Consider the following 22689-nt stretch of genomic DNA (forward strand, 5'->3'; position numbering starts at 1 on the left):
CGCTCCCACATTGCCCAACACGATATAATGCCATTCAAGGCAAACTTTATACATCAAGGCACCATCCACATATTAAAGGACACGACCGGTGACAGCTCATACAGTTTTATGTTTGTGTAATGACAGTAACCTCTATTACAAATTTGTCTGATCACTGTATAAGCAATGCTACCTTAGATGCCGCCCCTGCTACCTCTTGTGTCAGCCCCTCTACCTCATAGAATGTAAGCTCTTGTGAGCAGGGCCCTCAGTCCCATTGTGTGAAATTACTTTCTTTGTAATGTATCTTTTTGTCTGAACTTGAACCCTACAAATTGTACAGCGCTGCAGAATATGTTGGCGCTATATAAATAAAATGTATTATTAATAATAATAATAATAATAATAATAATAATAATAATAATAATACATTTTCAATGTTCTGGATCCATGACAAAACAGACCACATTCGGGATTCACGTGCTGTCCATGATCTTCACAGATCCATAGACTTCAATGAGCATGGTTGATCCTTAACCATTTCCAGACCGCCCATTGGGTTTTTACGTCTGGAAGGTGGTTGCCTTGTGCTGCAAGTACGTACCAGTTCGTCCAAGAAGATTTCAGCAGCTGCACAAAATCATGAAGCTGAAACTTCAGACGGAGCTCCCAGAGAGAAGACAGGGAAGATTTATTACCTTCCCTGCCTTCCTGATCACTGTATATCATGGGTGCCGTCATGATATGGCTGTATGTGCGACCTTGTGTCCGGCTAAATAAAAATGTTTTCCCCCCGGACAGGTTGCAGGCGGACCCTGGCAGTCACCTTTACAAACCCATTCAAGTGAATGGGTGTTAAAGCTGACCGCCGGGTTTCCGTCACCTGTCCAGTTTTGCCGGGGCTGAGGATGGAAACCCGGCAGAATGGCAAACACTGGGGCAAGTGTGAACAAAGCAATACTTGTCTGGATAGCCAGTCAAGAAATGCACTTGCATAGGGGATTTTTGGGCCCCTGTTCTCCAGATGGCTTGGGATCCCAAAGGTTGGATAAAGGATAAGTGTCTTTGATGATAAAACTTGTTTAAGTCATTTTAGATCTGCTTGAGATTTTCAGATTTACAACAGATAAAATAAGCGACAGATAAAGAATCTGGAAATGTCCATTATCCAGCTGTGTACTCAATTATTTGCAATGCCTTACCTTATTATTAATTGGTAACATTTCTGAAGCAGTTCAGAAGGCCAGCGAATATGCTAGTGACAGAATACAAGAGCCTACGCTTAATCATCCGCCTCGTTAAACATGAATATGTTAGTTGGCAGATGAAGGGGAGATTCCCATGGCCTGACGTAGACTTCCACTTCTCAAGATTTATAATGAGCTAACTCGCTGTTGCTTAGCATCACAGTGAATTGGACTCCCTTATCTGGCTATACCTGAACTAGAAAATCATGAATAGTTTATCTGTTCTTAAATATTTAACATGAAATGGTTTAAGTGGTTGTGAAGAACCTTTAATTTTTCACATGAGATTGTATTGTAAGTTTAGTTTACATAGTGTTAAGCCATGTTTTCCACTGTGGTTACTGGAGATTAAAATGCTCAAACCAGAAGTTAAGAGTCTACAGTAAAACTTGACTCTATGCAATGTTTTGATCTGAAAATTTTAGTGGAATCTTCGTAACTAATGCCATTTTTAAAAAAAATCAAAACAGAGCATACCTCAAGTATGGCATAGGCTTCAAAAACTCCTGTAAAAATACATGTACAAATAATATATATTTAATTTCAAAATATAAAGAACAGGATCCTGGGTCCCGTTAGCCCCCTGTTCCGGAACCCTGTGTTCCCACAGGCGTACCTGCGGGTTGGTTTCTCTGTTGGTCAGCTACTGATGATGTTCATCTGAGTAAACTTACTGGGTTGTCCTCCCTCCCTCCCCTCAGTCAATGCAGGCATCCACCCCTGACACTCCTCTTTCCTGACTGGAATACAACCAGCCTACTGCCTTTCTCCGTAGGTTTTCCTTGGTGCCGTTGCTCTCCTCTACCCCTTCAGCCCTAGAGAGTATCTTCCTCCAAGATGTGCCCTGATGCATTTCCTTTCTCTCCTTTACGGCATCTTACTTTGGGTTGCCACCCCGGGTCTCCCCTCCTACACCGATCCCTGGGAAAGGCATCTTGACCTGTGCCTATCTCCTGCTGATTGGGCTAGTTCTTTCCTGTTCAAGCATAAACTACCGCTGCCTTGTAGTGCTCAGGAGAAAATTTTAAGATTTTGACTTGCTGGTATCAATGACCTCCTTCATAGGATCTTCCTCTCGGTGCCTGATACCTGTTGGCACTGTGGTTCTGCTGTGGGCTCTCTCCTCCACATTTGGTGGGAGTGTGAGGATATCAGGGACTTTTGCCCTTCCGTGTTCTCTCTTTACATTAAAGTCAGCGGGTGGGACGTGGTCGCTTCTCCTCAACTGGCTCTCCTTTCTCTCATTCCAGGCCGGACATCTCAAATGAAGGGCGACCTCCTCCATCACTTTCTCACTGCTGCCAGAATGGTTATCCAGCGCCATTGGCATGGTTCAGTAACCCCCTATTTGATGGAGTGGCCTCAGGAGTTTCTCCTCATTAGGCAGATGGAAGCTCTGGTTGTGGAGGATTCCCTCTGGTGGCTGTGGGTGGCGTTTTGGGAGTCATCTGAATTCTCTAAATTATTTTCATGACTCTTCATGTCCCCCCCCCCCTCCTTTTTCTTGTCTTCCTCTTTTGTGTCTGTGTGCTTCCCGGTTTCCTTTAGTCTCTCCCTTCCCCTTTTTCTCTTTCTTTCACCTATGTTTTACCTGTTTTGGACTCATATCCATTTGCACAAGTTTTATCACAATGTTTTCACCATTGTTTGCATTCTGTATTGAGGACTTACTCTGTTCTCTTAAGAAAATTCAATACAAATTGATTACACTTAAAAATATAAAGAACATTAAGAAGCTAATAAATACAAGTCTAACTTCTGGTTTATACATATGTTTTAAAAAGATAGACAAAAACAGTGTGCGATTGAAGCCTAAAATAGGTGAAAAAAAGACAATTCTGTAGTTGTTATGGCAGCTTTTGATGTAGTTGTTTTAGCTGTTTTTTAAAGCTTTGCCAGAAATGAAATGAAAAGGAATGAGAAATATAAAGCAAGTATGATATGTACATTTCTTTCTGCTGTATTCACTTCTGACGGCAAATATATATGAGGAATCATGCTGAGCTCCACTGGAAGAGATTTATTAAGCCAGAACTAAGACCCGGTTCACATGTGCGTTCAAGTTTCTGTTCAGGGAGTCCGCTTGGGGACCTCCCCGAACTGAAACCTATTCGCATTAAAAAGTGGGTACCTAAGGTAAACCCACGGACTCCATAGACTAAAATGGGGTTCGTGTGATTTCCACACAAAACATGCAGAGAAAACAGTGCTGCTTGCCGAGCGGAACCACATGGACCCCATTATAGTCTATGGGGTCCGCGGGTTTCCCAGATAACTGCTTTTTAAATAGTATAGGTTTCCATTCAGAGGGTCCCCAAGCAGACCCCCCGAATGGAAACCCGAATGCAGATGTGAATTAGGCTTAATATGCACCAAAGACTGGCCTACATGCTGTGGACCAAATGTATTATGTCTTTTAGGCAAAGGCCCCACATAGCAAGCGCAGCAAAAAAATGCAGCAAAAAAGCATCACATTTTTTTTCCATGGCTATTTTCATTGTGATTTTGCAGTTTTCCTCTGTTGACTTTCTGCCCTGTTATATGGAAAACACTAGTGTTTCTTTAGTTATAACTCGCAACATGGGACTTTGGTCTTAGAAACTTTTTGCACCTTGCCTGACAAGGGATAGAGCTTAGTAGAGAATGCACATGGCTTGCAATGAAAAGATGGACTTAAGATGAAAAATTGTACTCTAGAACTGCACCAAGATTTTTACTCAAATTTCTGTGGAAAAGTAGGTCAACTAATAGGTGGTAAATATTTAGTCTAGACAGTATTTAATTTAAGACGGGCATATTCAGTAAATGAAATGTAAATGAAATACAGACTATAATTCACCGCAAGATCACTGAAAGCATGATTGTACAATGGGCAGTGTGGTGACAAAGTGAATGGTAACATCATACATTACAAAGATGTTGTGAGACTTTGATCCTTGAATAGTGTTTAGTTCAAGCAATATAGCCAACATATGGCCCATCATATGCTTTATTTATTAAGATAATGATTGAAAAAAATGTCCTTTCCCAACCAAGGCAAAACCATCAGCTATAGGCTAGTACTATCAGAGTGGGAAGGTCCGGAATTATTGGCCCTTCCCAGTCTAAAATCACCAGTCCTTACCCACCTCAGAAGTGAACAGTCAATGTAGATGGTCTGGATCTGGTGGTTTAGGTACTAAGATAATAGTAAGGCTGAGGCCCTAAGTTAGGGTCTATTCACACAGAGGAAAATGCTGAGGAATTTGATGTGGAATTTCAGCATTCAGCGCTGAAAAAAAAACCCACTCATTGAAGTCAATGGGAGGTTTTTTTTTTCAAGCGCTGAAATTCCACACCAAATTCCTCAGCATTTTCCTCTGTGTGAGTGGACCCTGACAGAGACACAGCTTTTTTTGTTGCAGATTTTGCAGCTTTTTCTTCAGCAAAAGCCAGTAGTGGATTGAGCAGAAGTTAGGGTAAGTTCACACGGGGTTTTTTTGGCCGGGGTTTTGAGGCCGTATTCGTCTCAAAACCCTGATCAAAAAGACGGCTCCCATTGAAATCAATGGGAGCCACTCAAGTCTTTTTTCCAGGAGCCGTTTCTTCCAGCTCCAGGAAAAAAGAAGGGAGGTGTTCATTCTTCAGGCCGAGTCACCTCGCGATTCGGCCTGAAGACACACCCTCCTCCAGACTAGGCCCTAATCCGGAGCAGAGTGTGCGGCAGGATGCCGATGCAGTGCACCGGCTTTCAGTCATGGCTACCCGGTTTTTAGATCGGAACCTGAGGCAGCCTCTGCCTCAGGTTTTGATAAAAAAAAACCTGCTTGAACTTACATTTAGAGATATATATATATATATGTATATATATACAGTCCTATGAAAAAGTTTGGGCACCCCTATTAATCTTAATCATTTTTAGTTCTAAATATTTTGGTGTTTACAACAGCCATTTCAGTTTGATATATCTAATAACTGATGGACACAGTAATATTTCAGGATTGAAATGAGGTTTATTGTACTAACAGAAAATGCGCAATATGCATTAAACCAAAATTTGACCGGTGCAAAAATATGGGCACCTCAACAGAAAAGTGACATTAATATTTAGTAGATCCTCCTTTTGCAAAGATAACAGCCTCTAGTCGCTTCCTGTAGCTTTTAATCAGTTCCTGGATCCTGGATGAAGGTATTTTGGACCATTTCTTTCTACAAAACAATTCAAGTTCAGTTAAGTTTGATGGTCGCCGAACATGGACAGCCCGCTCTCAAATGATCTGAAAACAAAGATTGTTCAACATAGTTGTTCAGGGGAAGGATACAAAACGTTGTCTCAGAGATTTAACCTGTCAGTTTCCACTGTGAGGAACATAGTAAGGAAATGGAAGACCACAGGGACAGTTCTTGTTAAGCCCAGAAGTGGCAGGCCAAGAAAAATATCAGAAAGGCAGAGAAGAAGAATGGTGAGAACAGTCAAGGACAATCCACAGACCACCTCCAAAGAGCTGCAGCATCATCTTGCTGCAGATGGTGTCACTGTGCATCGGTCAACTATACAGCGCACTTTGCACAAATAGAAGCTGTATGGGAGAGTGATGAGAAAGAAGCCGATTCTGCACGTACGCCACAAATAGAGTTGCCTGAGGTATGAAAAAGCACATTTGGACAAGGCAGCTTCATTTTGGAAACAAAAATTGAGTTGTTTGGTTATAAAAAAAGGCGTTATGCATGGCGTCCAAAAAGAAACAGCATTCCAAGAAAAACACATGCTACCCACTGTAAAATTTGGTGGAGGTTCCATCATGCTTTGGGGCTGTGTGGCCAATGCCGGCACCGGGAATCTTGTTAAAGTTGAGGGTCGCATGGATTCCACTCAGTATCAGCAGATTCTTGAGAATAATGTTCAAGAATCAGAGACGAAGTTGAAGTTACGCCGGGGATGGATATTTCAGCAAGACAATGATCCAAAACACCGCTCCAAATCCTCAGGCATTCATGCAGAGGAACAATTACAATGTTCTGGAATGGCCATCCCAGTCCCCAGACCTGAATATCATTGAACATCTGTGGGATGATTTGAAGCGGGCTGTCCATGCTCGGCGACCATCTAACTTAACTGAACTTGAATTGTTTGTCCAAAATACCTTTATCCAGGATCCAGGAACTGATTAAAAGCTACAGGAAGCGACTAGAGGCTGTTATCTTTGAAAAAGGAGGATCTACTAAATATTAATGTCACTTTTCTGTTGAGGTGCCCATACTTTTGCACCGGTCAAATTTTGGTTTAATGCATATTGCGCATTTTCTGTTAGTACAATAAACCTCATTTCAATCCTGAAATATTACTGTGTCCATCAGTTATTAGATATATCAAACTGAAATGGCTGTTGCAAATACCAAAATATTTAGAACTAAAAATGATTAAGATTAATAGGGGTGCCCAAACTTTTTCATAGGACTGTATATATATATATATATATATATATATATATATATATATGTACCTCTCATTCCTTTTGTAGGCACTCTTGGCCTTAGCTCCAATATCTGCATGCAAAATCTGCATTTATAAAAATCTGCGTTGCCACAAAGAATTAGGCTAAGGCCAAAAAGCGCTGGTAGATTTTCCCACAGTGCTTTTTGCAAAATTTCGGCAGGGCTTCCTCTGCAGATTTTCTGCTTCCAATATAGCAATATGGAAACTGCCATCATTTCCATAAGTATACTTGATATGCTGTATTTTGCAGAAATGCAAGCGTTTCTTCATTGCAGCATTTCCATCACCTGGTAGCTTCCTACTATAAACCAGAACAGTACACCATAATTTTGGTGCAATTCTGCCAAACATTTTGAATCCTGTAAGCCCTGCTACAAAAACAAGTTTTTTAAAACACCTAATAAATATGGTGCACAGTATGTAGACCATTTTTTTTTATACAAACTAAAGCCTTAGTCACATAACTGTTATCCCACGTAGCGTAAATGCCGCGGTGGAAACGCTGTGGAAGAGACCGCAGTGTTTTACAATCACAGTAAAATGAATGGGATTCTAGCAAATCCCATCCCTATGTTGCGGAAAAATGCACACAACAGACACACTGCGGCTTTCATTACTGCCAATCGCGGTTGTAATCTTGCGTTTATGGGTATTTTGGTATTATCTGATTTTGGAGTCTCCCCCTACATCTATGTACACATGTACAGATAAACCCATCTGTGCACCAGACCCATGCAGCATTTAGTATAGGACTTGTCAAAGGTGAAATGAATTAAACCTTCAACTCACAGTCAGTGAAGAAAATTGCTACAGTGACAGCTAGTCCAGTGAATCAGATAGTCTGCTCTGACATACCATGCGTCTCACAGAAAACATGCTACCAGTACCAATGAATGTGCCAGTTACTAGGAAATGGACAGTTCAATCGATAGAGATTAAGTACTACTGTATGACTCCATAAGCAATCAAAGAGAATATCCACCAGGCCTGGGTGTCAAAATGTCAGGAGGTGTTTGTGGCAAGCACTTCTTTTCTTTGTGCCATACTAAAACAACCAATTTCTGCTAAAGAAGTATCTATATGAAATCAGTCAACTATATCACTAAAAGGTATTACTGTCATTGAAAAAAGGACCCATATAGAAATGATGAATTGTTGCTGAATTTGGAATGCACTGATGGTTCTGATGAGAGTGGCTGTCCAGATTCAGACTAATGTTGAACACTGGACTTGCATTGTCTGGACAATTGTATGATGAATGTTATGGTTAGATACAAGAAACTGGCCAGAATAAAAGGAATAGCAAGCAATCAGCTGATAACTGCGAGCAGTAGAGAGAGCTATCTAAAACCAGCACACCTCTGTGAGCTAAGACAGACCCCCAGACGCCTTCACCAGAGATCCCTGTAAGGGGACGTGGGCTTTGCTGGATCTCGGGATCTGAATTGTCACCAAACAGAAAAATGTACTGCTGCAGAAACCAACACCAGGGCCGCTAAAAGTAAGAAAGTGGCATGGGCAGAAGAGAAGTCGTATAGCAGGGTCAAACCAGGAGAGCAGAATAAGCTGAGACAGGAGACAGAAGCAAAATCCAAGAAACTAGCCAGGAACATCCAAACAGAACCAAGAAGCAAAAGAGGAATCCAGGGACAAAGCTAGAGATCAGAAATCAAACAAATATTCAGAAGTCAAGCAGGTATACACCGAATGGAAGCAAAACTAGGAGTTGCAAACTATTAGTCGGCACATGTCTGAGGAGGGCAGAGACTTATATAGGCCTCCTTATCTGCTATCGGGACCAAGTCAGGAAGCCTCTGAAACTGCAAAAGCTTCCCAAGTTGGCATGGTAACATCAAGGGTGCAGCACCCGGATAGAGAATCCTGACAATGAAAAGTTATACAATTATCTAATTCTTGCTGTTACTGTATCAATTCCTAACGGTTTTCTAGATCTCTGCTTGTTGTCACTGCTGCAACATCTATGAACAAATGTGCCACAGGATACCATGCAGAACCTGTATGCCCAATTGTCTCTCATCTTGTATCCAGGCTAGAGGCAGCCCAATAAGATAATAGCGCTTCCTTTCAATTGTACAATTTTCCCTAATAAACTTATCCTTTTGCTCTAATATTGTAATCACATATATCATCAATGCATTCACACCTAGAAAGTTGGTTCTAGCAGATCTTCATGATGTGTTATTTTTTTCAGATTTTTTCAGTGCTTTACAGACATGGTCAGTCACTGTCCCTTATGGGGCTAACAATCTACATTCCCTATCAGTATGTCTTTGGAGTGTTTGAGGTTTTTTAGTAACAATTACTATTATCATTTTTGTTTATTATTAATTATTATTATTTTTATTTTATTTTTTTAATTCAAGTAAACTTTATTGAACAGTTTTTTACATTTTACAGAGGAAAATAGCAGAAGTCTTACATAACAATGTTAGCAATGAACAGGCAAAAAGAATGTATAAACGGCATACAATTGTAAGAATGAACACTAATCAGGTTAGAAATAGATTCATCTGATGGGCTAAATGGATAACTGATCGGAATCAGAGTATGTAAGGGATATGGAAGAGATGAACTAGTAAGGGGAGGTAGAGTCTCGCAATCTCTAATGATTGTAAGATGCGGGACGTGAGACATAGGAGCACGTTAATTGTCCCTATCTCCCTCTCTCGTCCTCTCCCTGAGTCCAGTGGCGGGGTTGGGATAAAGGAGCGGGGGGGTATGGGGGGGGTTGTGGAGGGGTGAGACACAAAAGGGGGGGGGTAAGACAAGGGGCGTAAGAAAGGCAATAAAGAAGGGGGGGGAAGAATCAGTAAGTGAGGAGGGGGGGGTAGTGCGTCTGAGGGTAGCGTAGGTGAAGACATGGGGGGGGAGAAGATTCGACATAAGAATATCAAGCAATATCAAGTAAGAAGCAGCTAGTGGAGGAAGGGCGACAGAGGGGAGAAATTGAGAAGTGTCACAAGACAATAAAGCGAAGGAAAGTAGGGGGATGGGGGGGGGGGTAGAAGTACTAGCACCTCGAATACTCCAGGAATGGTCTCCCGATTTTTTGGAAAGCATCGTGCCTCCTTCGGGATTTGCTTAATAACTCCTCAAAGCGGGCGATTTCATGTATTTTTTCCCACCAGAGTGAAATTGGTGGAGAGGAAGGTTGAAGCCAATATCTAGGTATAAGCGTCTTTGCCGCTGTGAGAAGGTGTGAGGCTAGAATGTGAGTTTGCGGCTGAAAAGAGGTGGATGGGAGAGAGAGAAAAATAATTTCAGGGGAGATGGTCAGTTTGGATCCCGTAATGCATCTGATATGTAGTTGTATCGTCTCCCAGAAGTCTCTAATTACCGGGCAGGTCCACCACAGGTGGAGGTATGTGCCCTGAGCGGAGTCGCAACGCCAGCATTTGTCAGTGTCGGAAAGGCGTTTGTTGTAGAGCCAGTCGGGGGTGCGGTACCAGCGGGTGAGGAATTTATAGTGCGATTCTTGAATTCTAATGCATGGTGAGGGGCCATGGGATTGGCGTAGCACAGATTTAATTTCCTCCTCAGTAAGAGTCAGGTGAAGCTCCATTTCCCAGCTCGAGATGAATGCCAGCTTGGAAGATTTGGAAGGGTGAATGTGTTTATGCAGGAGGGTAGAGGTCTTCCTCAGGAGTCCGGTTTTGGAAACCAGTGTCTTTTCAAAGAGAGTGAGGGAGGTACGTAAAGGGGATGAGGCATTGAACTTGTCTATGTGGAACTTAAGAGTTCGAAGGTGTAGAAAGGAGAGCTTTCTAGACGGGAGCAGTGGAACACATTTCTCCCAAGACAGTAGGCCGTCTGGAGAGGCAATATCCAATAGTGTGACATGCATCAAAGATCGCCAGGGATCATCGTCTATTGACGAGGGATACAGCTGAAGGCAAGGTAAGAGTCCAACTGGAAGTAGCGGAGATGGGGACAGCGCAAGGGAGGGCGCCAAGGATCTCCAGATTTCTAGAGCACCACGGAGTAGGAGCGAGGAAGAAAATGAGGTTGATATGCGCGGGGGTGGGAGCCAAAGCATTGACAGCGTACAAGCATCTCTTTCATATGTTGTGGGTCGAATAGGAGAGGTAAGGGTCGACCACCATCGCAATTGAGCGGCAGCATAGTAGCGTGATATGTCTGGTAGGCCTATACCGCCTTCAGCTTTTGGTTTAACCAGTAAAGCCCATGAGAGCCTCGGGGGTTTATTTCTCCAGATAAATCGGGAGAAGAGCTGCCGAAGTTTAACAAAAAATATCTTAGGGAGGAAGATGGGAAGCATATTCAATTTATATAGGATTTTAGGGACTAGGTAAGTCTGGATGAGGTTTTTGCGACCAAACCATGAAAGTGGGAGGGAGGAGTACGTGTCAAGGTCTTTTCGGAGATCTCGGAGCAACGGCGCAAAGTTTAAGTTGTAAAGGTCTGCCAGGTTTGGGGCCAGGTAAATTCCAAGGTACTTAAGGGATGTGTCAGTCCATTGATAGGGGGTTGAAGTCTGTAAGGTGGCCTTGAGAGATGGTGGTAAATAGACAGGCAAGATCTCAGATTTTGATAAATTGGCTTTGTATTTGGAAATAGTACCATATGCAGTGAGGATGTTCGTAATGGCTTGAAGGCCAGTAAGGGGGTTGGATATAATGAAAAGTACGTCGTCCGCAAATGCTGTTGCCTTAAAGGTGCGACCTTTAATGGAGACTCCCTGCACAAGATCAGACTGGCGAACGGCTTGCAGGAGCGTTTCCCAAACTAAAATGAAAAGGGAGGGAGAGAGGGGGCATCCTTGGCGTGTACCGTTAGAGATGGTGAATGGGCTAGATAGGGTGCCATTGATTCGTATCCGTGCGTGGGGATGGGCGTAGAGCGTAAATATGGCAGCTATAAAGGGTGGTGGGAATCCAAACTTGAGTAGCGTTGAGCGCATGAAATCCCAATCCACCCTATCGAACGCTTTTTCCGCGTCCACTCCTAGCAGTATCAAGGGTTCTTTGAGGGTGGTTGCCCGTTGTATCAGTGGTAGAAGAATCGCTGTATTATCCCTGCCTTCCCTGCCACGAACAAATCCGGCCTGCTCGTCATGGATCAAGTGTGGGAGAAGGGGCCTAAGGCAAAGGGCGAGTAGCTTGGCCCAGATTTTAAGGTCTACGTTAAGTAAAGATATCGGGCGGTAGCTCCCACATTGGGTTGGATCTTTGCCTTCTTTTGGGATGAGGGTTATATAAGCCTCCTGGGATTGGGTTGGGAGGGACCCTCCCAGAAGGAGTGTGTTACACAATCTGACAAGGTGCGGTGAGAGAATATTAAGAAATTTTTTATAATACTGAAGGGGGAAGCCGTCCGAGCCAGGGCTTTTACCTAGGGGAAAGCTATGTATGACTGAGTTTAGTTCACTGGACGTAATAGGGGCTAGCAGGGCTGTTGTGTCAGTGGGGGGCAGGGTAGGGAGGTTAAGTGAGTTCAGAAATTCAGTGGTGAGGCATGCTCTATCTATCTCAGGGCAGTCAGTGGGGGAGTTTTTTAAGTTATACAGATCGGTATAAAACTGGACAAACGCTGTGGCAATATCCTGAGTGGAGGTAACTAGAGCTCCAGTGCGCGATTTAATAGAGGAGATGAAAGATTTCGATTTCGCTTTCTTGATGAGGGCTGACATAAGTTTGTTTCCTCTGTCCCCATGTGCATATAAAAGGGATCAAAAGTGTAGATGGTGTTTGGCCTGTCTGGCGTTGAGGAGGTCTTTGTTCCTCACGTAAGGCAGTAAGGGAGGGTAAGGACTGTATGGCTAGGGATCGTTTGTGAGTTCTTTCCAGCTGAGCAATGCGGATGAGAAGTCCGTCTAACCTTTTCTGCTTCTCCTTCTTGCGTATCGAAGCGTGTCTGATAAGGTGGCCACGAATGAAGGCCTTATATGCTTCCCATACTATAGCAGGGGAAATGTCAGGTTGTGCATTTAGTTCAAAATATTCGGACAAAGAAGCTTCAAGGTCTGTGACAAGGTCAGTGTCTTCCAGTAGGGACTCATTTAGTGTCCAAGTCCATTGAGGTTTGGGGAGGGCTTTGAGTTCCAGTGTAGCGGAGACAGGGCGAAATCGAGATCGTGCGTATAGACGTGTTGAGAAGGGTAGGAAGTAAATCCGAGGGGATGAAGATATAATCTAGGCGGTGGTACGAGTTTTGTGGGTGAGAGAAGAACGTGTAATCTCTATCAGACGGATGAGAGGCACGCCAGGCATCCAGTAGGTGAAGATCATTGAGAGCTCGGGCCAAGCTGCCTAGGAGTCGTTGAGAGATAGGAGTGGATTTGGATGTGGAGTCCAGGAGGGGGTTAAGCGAGAGGTTGAAATCTCCCCCTAGGACCAGGAATCCCTCCTTAAAGGAGGCGAGAGTAAAAAGGGTGTTTAAGAGCCATGGTACTTGGCGTTTGTTAGGCGCATAAACCGACGCGAAGGTAAAGACAGTGGAGGCTATCGTGCCTTTTATGAAAAGAGCTCTGCCATCCGGGTCTGAGTACAATTGACGAAGTTGAAAGGGGGTGTTTTTATGAATGAGTATGGAGACGCCACATGTTTTACTTAGCGGGTGAGGTGAATGGAAGCATTGGTTATAGTCTTTAGACGGGAATTTAGGCATATTGTCTGCTTTAAAATGGGTCTCTTGTAAAAAGACAACAGAAGATTTAAGCTTTCGAAGTAGGAGGAGAACATGGTGTCTCTTCTGCGGAGAGTTTAAACCTTTGGCGTTGTAAGAGGTGTAAGTAAGAGTCGCGTAGTCAGGAGCCGACATACTTGATGCAAGGGGGGGAGGGAGAGTCGGGGGGGGTTCAGAAAATAATAAAAGAAGGGGAAGGAAAAGGGGTGGGGGCGAGGAGGGGAAGAATGGGAATGGAAAGGTAACGAGGAGGCGACGGAGGGGAGTGTGGGGGTAGAAGTGGAGGCTGAGGGGAAGGAAGGACGGGGGGTCAGGGAGGAGAGCTAATGAGAAGGAAGGGGAGGAAAACACGAACTGACAGAGGAGAACGGTGGGGAGGGGGGGTTAAGCAAGGTGAGGGAAGAGAAGGCGGGGGGGTGACACAGACTCAGGGAGAGTGAATCAAGAAAGGAGTTGTAGGTTGACTGTGGGCCTGTAATACAGTCAATAGTACAAAAGTCTGTCACATAGAAGTGAACAGCATTCGGGGTGGACAGTAGGAATTAAAGAAGTGCCTGATCTAATACGTGTCCTGAAAATACCATAAATCAAGCGGTATGGTCTTTGGTCTGTAATATAGGGGAAGAACATCCCGGGAGGGAGGGGGAGGGGGGGGTGGAGGGGGCGATCTAAGATGATAACCAGAGTCATAGGCTGATATTATAGACCTAGGGAACAATGTAATATCCAACATAACATAAGTAGGAACAACAAAACTAGAGGAGGGGGTAGTAACCCAAATATACTGAACGAAGTGATAAGGTGATAAACGGATTGTCACTGAGTATTGCAAATAAGGGTATTACTGAGACCCTAAGGGAGGGATATGAGGGAAGATGGGAAGGGAGAAGGAGGTGGAAGGGGAGGTAGGGGGGGGAAGGGATCGGGGTGATGAGGGAGGAGAGGGAGAAAGGTTGTGAGCAGGGGCGGTGAGGGAGAATGGAGAAGAACGATTGTCATCAAGCAAACAGTGACATATGTTATGAGGCAAATGACATCTAATATTTAGTACATCGAGAAACAAAAGCGCTCTAGTAAACATAAGCATCAGGGGGATATGAGGTCTGTATCGCATCTACAATGGAGGGGTAGGGGGAGGGTGAGGAAGGGAGAGGGAGCGAGGGGGGAATGGGATAGCGGAGGGGTTATGGACCAGGGGGGAGGATGCGATGTGGGACACAGTAAAGATGCATATAATATGTACATATGATACATGAAGCAAAGCAATAATATGACGGTTGATAGTACATCAAGAACAAGAACGCTCTAATATACATAAGCATCAGGTGGATATGAAGTCTGTATCGCATCTGCAGTGAAGGGATAGGGAAGGGGGGGGAAATGGGAGGGAGCGAGGGATGGGGGGGAGGGGATGGGGCGGTAGAGGGGTCATGGACCGGGGGGGGGAGGATGCGACGTGGGACACAGTAAAGACGCATATGATATTGAAAACAGCTAAACATGCAGTTTGAGTACATACTATACATGAGGATGACAATAATATGGCGGTTGATAGCGACGGAGCTCATGAGCGGGTGCCGCCTTATGAGAGAAGGTGATAAAGAAAGAACAGGGGAGGTAGAACCAAAAAGTAGGAGGAGAAGAGAGCAGGGAGCAGAAGGTAGGGGAGCAAGAAAAGAGATGGAGCCAAAGGGGGGAGGATGAGATGAGTAGGAGGAGCTTAAGGGAGGGGGTGGTGAAAGAAAGAGAGGGAGCGAAAAAGGGAAGAGGTAATTAGATGGAGGGGAGCGAATAGGAAAATAGGAGAATATTGGGCTAAGAGAAAGAAAGTTAAAGATACAGTCCTATGAAAATGTTTGGGCACCCCTATTAATCTTAATCATTTTTAGTTCTAAATATTTTGGTGTTTGTAACAGCCATTTCAGTTTGATATATCTAATAACTGATGGACACAGTAATATTTCAGGATTGAAATGAGGTTTATTGTACTAACAGAAAATGCGCAATATGCATTAAACCAAAATTTGACCAGTGCAAAAATATGGGCACCTCAACAGAAAAGTGACATTAATATTTAGTACATCCTCCTTTTGCAAAGATAACAGCCTCTAGTTGCTTCCTGTAGCTTTTAATCAGTTCCTGGATCCTGGATGAAGGTATTTTGGACCATTTCTTTCTACAAAACAATTCAAGTTCAGTTAAGTTTGATGGTCGCCGAACATGGACAGCCCACTCTCAAATGATCTGAAAACAAAGATTGTTCAACATAGTTGTTCAGGGGAAGGATACAAAACGTTGTCTCAGAGATTTAACCTGTCAGTTTCCACTGTGAGGAACATAGTAAGGAAATGGAAGACCACAGGGACAGTTCTTGTTAAGCCCAGAAGTGGCAGGCCAAGAAAAATATCAGAAAGGCAGAGAAGAAGAATGGTGAGAACAGTCAAGGACAATCCACAGACCACCTCCAAAGAGCTGCAGCATCATCTTGCTGCAGATGGTGTCACTGTGCATCAGTCAGCAATACAGCGCACTTTGCACAAGGAGAAGCTGTATGGGAGAGTGATGAGAAAGAAGCCGTTTCTGCACGTACGCCACAAATAGAGTTGCCTGAGGTATGAAAAAGCACATTTGGAGAAGCCAACTTCATTTTGGAAACAAAGATTGAGTTGTTTGGTTATAAAAAAAGGCGTTATGCATGGCGTCCAAAAAGAAACAGCATTCCAAGAAAAACACATGCTACCCACTGTAAAATTTGGTGGAGGTTCCATCATGCTTTGGGGCTGTGTGGCCAATGCTGGCACCGGGAATCTTGTTAAATTTGAGGGTCGCATGGATTCCACTCAGTATCAGCAGATTCTTGAGAATAATGTTCAAGAATCAGTGATGAAGTTGAAGTTTCGCCGGGGATGGATATTTCAGCAAGACAATGATCCAAAACACCGCTCCAAATCCTCAGGCATTCATGCAGAGGAACAATTACAATGTTCTGGAATGGCCATCCCAGTCCCCAGACCTGAATATCATTGAACATCTGTGGGATGATTTGAAGCGGGCTGTCCATGCTCGGCGACCATCTAACTTAACTGAACTTGAATTGTTTGTCCAAAATACCTTTATCCAGGATCCAGGAACTGATTAAAAGCTACAGGAAGCGACTAGAGGCTGTTATCTTTGCAAAAGGAGGATCTACTAAATATTAATGTCACTTTTCTGTTGAGGTGCCCATACTTTTGAACCGGTCAAATTTTGGTTTAATGCATATTGCACATTTTCTGTTAGTACAATAAACCTCATTTCAATCCTGAAATATTACTGTGTCCATCAGTTATTAGATATATCAAACTGAAATGGCTGTTATAAACACCAAAATATTTAGAACTAAAAATGATTAAGATTAATAGGGGTGCCCAAACTTTTTCATAGGACTGTAGATGAAGACGAAGATGAAGGCGGGAAAAAGCCCGCTCAAAAAGTGGAGAAGAAGTAAACAACGTCCTCCATTTTGGGACCGCACAAAATATGATGAGCAAAGTCCAGTGACACAGATCTCTTGGTCATTGAATGAAACAGTCCAAAGAAAGTTATATACCAAAATCATGCAGTTATAACACTAATAACACAAAACAACATAAAATATGGTTGAGCGGGGAAGGGGAAGGGAGGTAGGAAGTGGATATAAGGACAGTGGGACGGTGGAAGGGATCCGGAGGGACAAGTTCGTAATACCAGGAGGTCAGAAAAGAAAAAAAAAAAGAGTTAGTAACTCACATGTCCCCTATCTGGCTTTCTGGGTGCCAGTTTTTGATTTCTCAAGCGGCTTGCGGTTAGCAGGGGATTTCAAGCGCCGGGGGGTTCGGGGGATCTCTGTGTCATGGAGCGGGAAGGAAGGTATCTGTAGCGGGTCATCTTGGATAGGCATCCACGAGGGAAGCTGTATCGGTGGAATCCCAAGGACCTCCCAGAGAGGCTCCAGATCTGCCGGCTGATGAACGGTGAGACGTCTGCCATCCTTCAAAATAGATATCCCAAAGGGAAAGAGCTATGCATAGGGGATGTTTTGGGCCCTCAGCTTTTCTAGGAGCGGTTTAAATAGTCTCCTTTTCTGTAGGGTGGATGGTGCGAGATCCTGGAAAAGCTGCACCGGGTGGCCATCATAAGAGAGATCCGTCTTTCCTCTGGCAACACGCAGGAGTTCAGCGGTATCGGAGGAGGAAAGGAGGGCACAAATGATGTCTCTCGGAGGTTCGTCTGGGGAGGGTTTCGGACGGGCCGCTCGGTGAGTGCGTTCAATACCGACTTTAGTTGCTGTGTCTTGTCCTATTAGGGAGGATATAAGGGACATAGCTACCGTATTCATTATTATTATTATTATTATTATTATTATTATTATTATTATTATTATTTTGGTGAATGCTAGAGATAAGGCAATCTCAATCTCAGCTCTGCTACATCTGTACATAAGACTGGTTATCAATTGGCCGCATTTCCGCAAATTAAATCCATTACTTTGAACCAAGGCCTTTGCAGCAATTATGTCTTTTCTTGGAGATGTATCCCTGGGCACAGTGTGAATACGACATAAAAATCCTCCAGAGCAAAAATAATGAATCTTATGAAATTGATAAGATGAATAAAACACACAAAAGCATAGGTCTTACTGTCACTTAATTCTTTGTAACTGGTGTCAGCAAGATCTGCTGCAGCTACTGTAGTTGCTCCCAGTTCTAATGAACCAACATGTCAATCTGGAAAGGTATTTGTTGCATACGCTTCGAATCCTGGAAGGTTGTCAGATCTAATCACACTAGCCTCTCATAGATCAATAAGGCTGCAAACCAAATTGCGTCTTTTTACTTGAAAGATTTCTGGGCCATGGAATTGATAGTAGCTTGCATCTGAAATGACATCATACAATCCTTGTAAAGTCAAGCGTCCGTCTGAATTTCTAATTATAGTGGGAAAAATAAATGGCTAATAGGGACCATTTCCATTATGGAAATTCTATGTCTCTCCTGATTCAATTAAGCTACTTACAAGTAAAAGGAAAAAGCAACAGAATAATTGCAGTTTTCATGCTCTTCTTAATAAATTGCTCTGGTTTGGTGCTGTGTGATATAAACAGCTTTCTTTGTGATGTGTAGTGCTGGTCAGTAAATGCAAGCAGAAATGGAGGTAATGAGACAATATACAGAAACCTGAACTAAAAGACAGTTTCCATTTGTTACAGGCTGTAATAAAAATCTGTGTACTGTAGGAATCAGCCAATGGTATTAGAATAAGGCCTCGTTCACATCTGCATTGACAATCCGTTCGGGGGAGTCCTTATGGGGACCCCTCCCGAACAGAATACCAAATGCACTGGCAAGTGGTGTCCAGTGAAAGCACATGGACCCCATAGACTATAATGGGATCAGTGTGCTTGCCGCAGGATCTCCACAGGGAACATGCGATCAGGAAAGTACTTCACAATCTACTTTCCTGTCCACATGTTCCATTTGGAGATATCGTGACAAGCACAGTTATTAATACAGTATATATATATATATATATATATATATATATATATATATATATATACTATTATAGTCTAAGGGGTCCAGGTGCTTTCACTGGCATACTGCTTGCCAGTGCATTTGGTTTTCCGTTCGTGGGGGGGGGGGTGTGTGTTCCCATGCAGACTCCCTGCATGTATTAAGGAACGAAGATGTGAACCAAGGGTAAGGGGCTCTTGTAGAGGACTGTGACCGAGATCAGTGTGCTATCCGTGTCTTTCCCATTCATTTCTATCGGCTGTAAATGTGAGTGTGAATTACAAGGTCACGTGTGGAGGCCGACAGTCCGGGTTGCGAAATATAGAACAGGTCCTATTTCTGTCCTATTTTGCGGTGCTATTCATTTAAAGGGGTATTCCCACGTCGTATACTCACCAGTCTTCACTGCTGTAAAATCTTCTTTCTTCCTGGTTTCTTGCATCATATGGTGGCCAGGGATTCACATGCAACCTGCCATTTAGCTCCGCCCCAAATTTTTTTTTTTTTTTTGTGTAGCTCCGCCCACCACATAGCGTGATCCTATGGGGCAGCTGAAGGGCCTGTGATGTCATCACAGGTCCTTAAACACTATATGCACAATATTGGACTATGAAGTACTAGCAGGAGCAACTCCATTCTGTGTTACATACAGAGACTGCCTGTCTCTGTCATAATGAACACAATTGAATTAGCTAGCCTGATAACTGGGAGAACAGAAGAAATGAAAGCAGCTCCCCTCCCCTATCTGAGTGCAGGACCTAGGTCACGTGGTGTAGACACAGGAATAGCTAGAAACACAGGCTCGCTCCCTGCACTTAGCCCCTCCTCCCTCCCCCCTGAGAGCAGCAGATACATCACTTGACTCATGAGCAGCTAAGTCAGGGCTGTGGCCACAAAGAATTGAATAAAGTAAGATAGTGGACAAACAAAGCAGTTTTGCTGAAGCAGTGTATTTAGGAAAAGTCTTACATCCACATTAACACGCAGTATAGATAGGATCCTTGTGATGGGACAACCCCTTTAATGAAAGGGGCAGCGGAAGCACAGCCAGTGCATGGGTGCCACATGGGTGACATCCACGTGTCCCGCATGCGCCGCTCATGCCTGTAATTCACAGCTGGCAAGAAGAACACGGTCTGGGGACTAAGACAGAAAAACTTTATAAAGGAAATCAACATCCAGCATCATCCACCATTCATTGTTTTCCTCATGTGAAACACACAGGCTCCATTTACTAAACATGGCGATCACATCCAAACATCTTGAGTGTACTGAAGGACTCACAAAGAGGTTGTTGACCTTTTCATCTAACAGTAAGTGCTTATGCACAGGTCTGCGATCTTTCCCCATGTGCTATGTATGTATAAATGGTTTATATATATATATATATATATATATATATATATATATATATTTTTCACCTTCCCTGAACCTTCACCTATTATACTCTGGGGTCTGAAGTGAAATGAAACAAATCTTGGGGTGTTCGCTCGTCTCTAGTAATGAGCAAATATGGTATCATTGCTTTTTGTAATATTGTTTATGGGAACATATATACCCAGCAGTTCTGCTTTGTGGGGTGCTGTTTAATCCCCATTTACACTATGTCTGGTTTTTATCATTATTTATAATACAGTTCTTTGTGTCTTGTTATTTAGTATGCAAATTTCAATTCGTAGACAATTAAAAGTGAATTACTTTTGAAAATATAAATATTTAAAAAAAAAAAAAAAAAAAAGTTTGAGGCTAGGGCCCCACAGAGCGTTTCCAAGACCCTGCAAAGTGGATGGGATTCTAGCAAATGTCATCCACACATTACAGAAAAATATGCACAGCAGAATGCCGCGATGTCCAAAACTGTCACGGATTTGGAAGTCGCAGCATGTCAATTACACTGAAATGCCTGCTGTTTCCCTATAGGTATAATTGAAGCAGAAAGTTCACAGAGGTTTTTCCGCTTTCTGTATATTGGGCCTTAGCCTTAAAGTTTTTCTCTAAGTATCTTAGTAATGACAGGTTTTTTTTTTTCTTCATAGGTTGCCAAGGAATATGACCATTATTGTAGAAACTTTCAATGGTCTGGCACTTGTCAGAAACCCAGCTGTTGGGCACTCTCTCTGTCTGCTTCTGTGTTCCTATAAGAGAAGATAACCTGGCCACAATAAGGAAATCATGGCTGCTATCAGATGTGGAAATGCTGACTTGTGTCTGGGTGTCACAATATTATACTGTATGATGATTTAGTTTGGAAATATATAGACTCAGTGTAGTGCAGGGATGAGCGCAGGATGCTGTCATAATAGGAGTATATTAATGGTGGTTAGCGATGGCGTTGTAAGCCAGAACTGCCATATATGCATCTTTCTATAGCATGCTGTACGCTGAAATGGCAAACCTACCCCACTAATGTCATGTTGTTGTAATTTAAGCAAGTTTGACAAAGAATGGGTCAGTGTAGCTGGTTTACTTTATTAAGCTTTGTACTTTCAGGTTGTGTTCACATGGACAAATTTGCCATGGATTTGGGATTGGATTTTGCCCCCAGATCTGGAGCAGATTCTTTCTGAAAGAAGTGTCATGCCGGATTTTGCCAAGACTCCCTGCAGATTAGGCCAATTCATCCAGGCAATGGGGTGCTGCGATGGAATGATGATGCACTGTATTAGAATCCCATCGTGGCTAGATCGCAGCGAAAATACCAGCAGCAGAAAATGAAGAGGAATTCCTTTATGTGAACACACCCTTAGATACTTTGTTGTACAGTGATGTATTCATGTCACTGGTTTTAGCTGTATTTAAATAAAAGATAAGTTTTTACTCCTTTATTACATATCAGGGCATATAGTTTGGAATTGTTATAGGGGAATAGCGAATAAAAAATAGTTGTGTTGTCCTCAACACTGTGGCAAGTTATCATCAAGCCTTTTCACTCCTGAATCACAAATCTTTCTAGTTACTTAGTGATATATTCCTCATTTATATGACAAGGCCACGGGATAATCTAACATGCATGATTCCAGGAAGGGAAGCCAGATGACAACAGATGTATTATTATATTGGATCTCCTATGGAGAAAATGTCCATTTATTCCAGAGTGAGATTTCTGAGAAATAAATAATGATCTATTCCCTCAATATATAGTTAATATATCACTGTTTTATTGCTTATTGATTTAACATTGAGCTTACTGAGTACCACTATACTGGTTGTTGCCGAGCAAAATTTGACCAAACATACAGAACATGGCTCAAGAATTTATTTTAATCCAGATATTATTTTATGTAGCATGGTCTTCTTAGTACCACAAGGAAAATAAATATATGATCCATCTATTTATGCACATATACTACTGAGAATTTATATTTCAGTGTAATACCTCTACTTACTGTAGGTACAAATAGATGGCTACAATATTTGTGATCCATGTAATAATATTAGCATTTTGGTTAAAATTTGGAGTGCAAAAAATTGTCGAATTTGTGAAATACTACAGCATAACCTGCATGGCGCCATATGTTGCCAGAGCATGACTAGTTACTGCAAGATCTGACTTTTCTAGCTACAAGAACACTACTACAGTAGAGTTTCAGTTATATGTATATTTCATAACGTATTATATATACTTCAATAGATATAGTATTAAAGAGGTTTTCTTCAGAATCTGTCCTGCTGAGACGGACCAATGCTGGTACTCTGGTTCTGAAGAAATGGGCCCTATATTACATTTGGTAGAAGTGTGACTCTCTCAGGCCCTCTTGGGACGCTCTGTTCGCTCTTTATACTAAGGTGT

The sequence above is a fragment of the Leptodactylus fuscus genome, chromosome 5 (assembly GCF_031893055.1).
Source record: "Leptodactylus fuscus isolate aLepFus1 chromosome 5, aLepFus1.hap2, whole genome shotgun sequence".
Classification (NCBI taxonomy): domain Eukaryota; kingdom Metazoa; phylum Chordata; class Amphibia; order Anura; family Leptodactylidae; genus Leptodactylus; species Leptodactylus fuscus.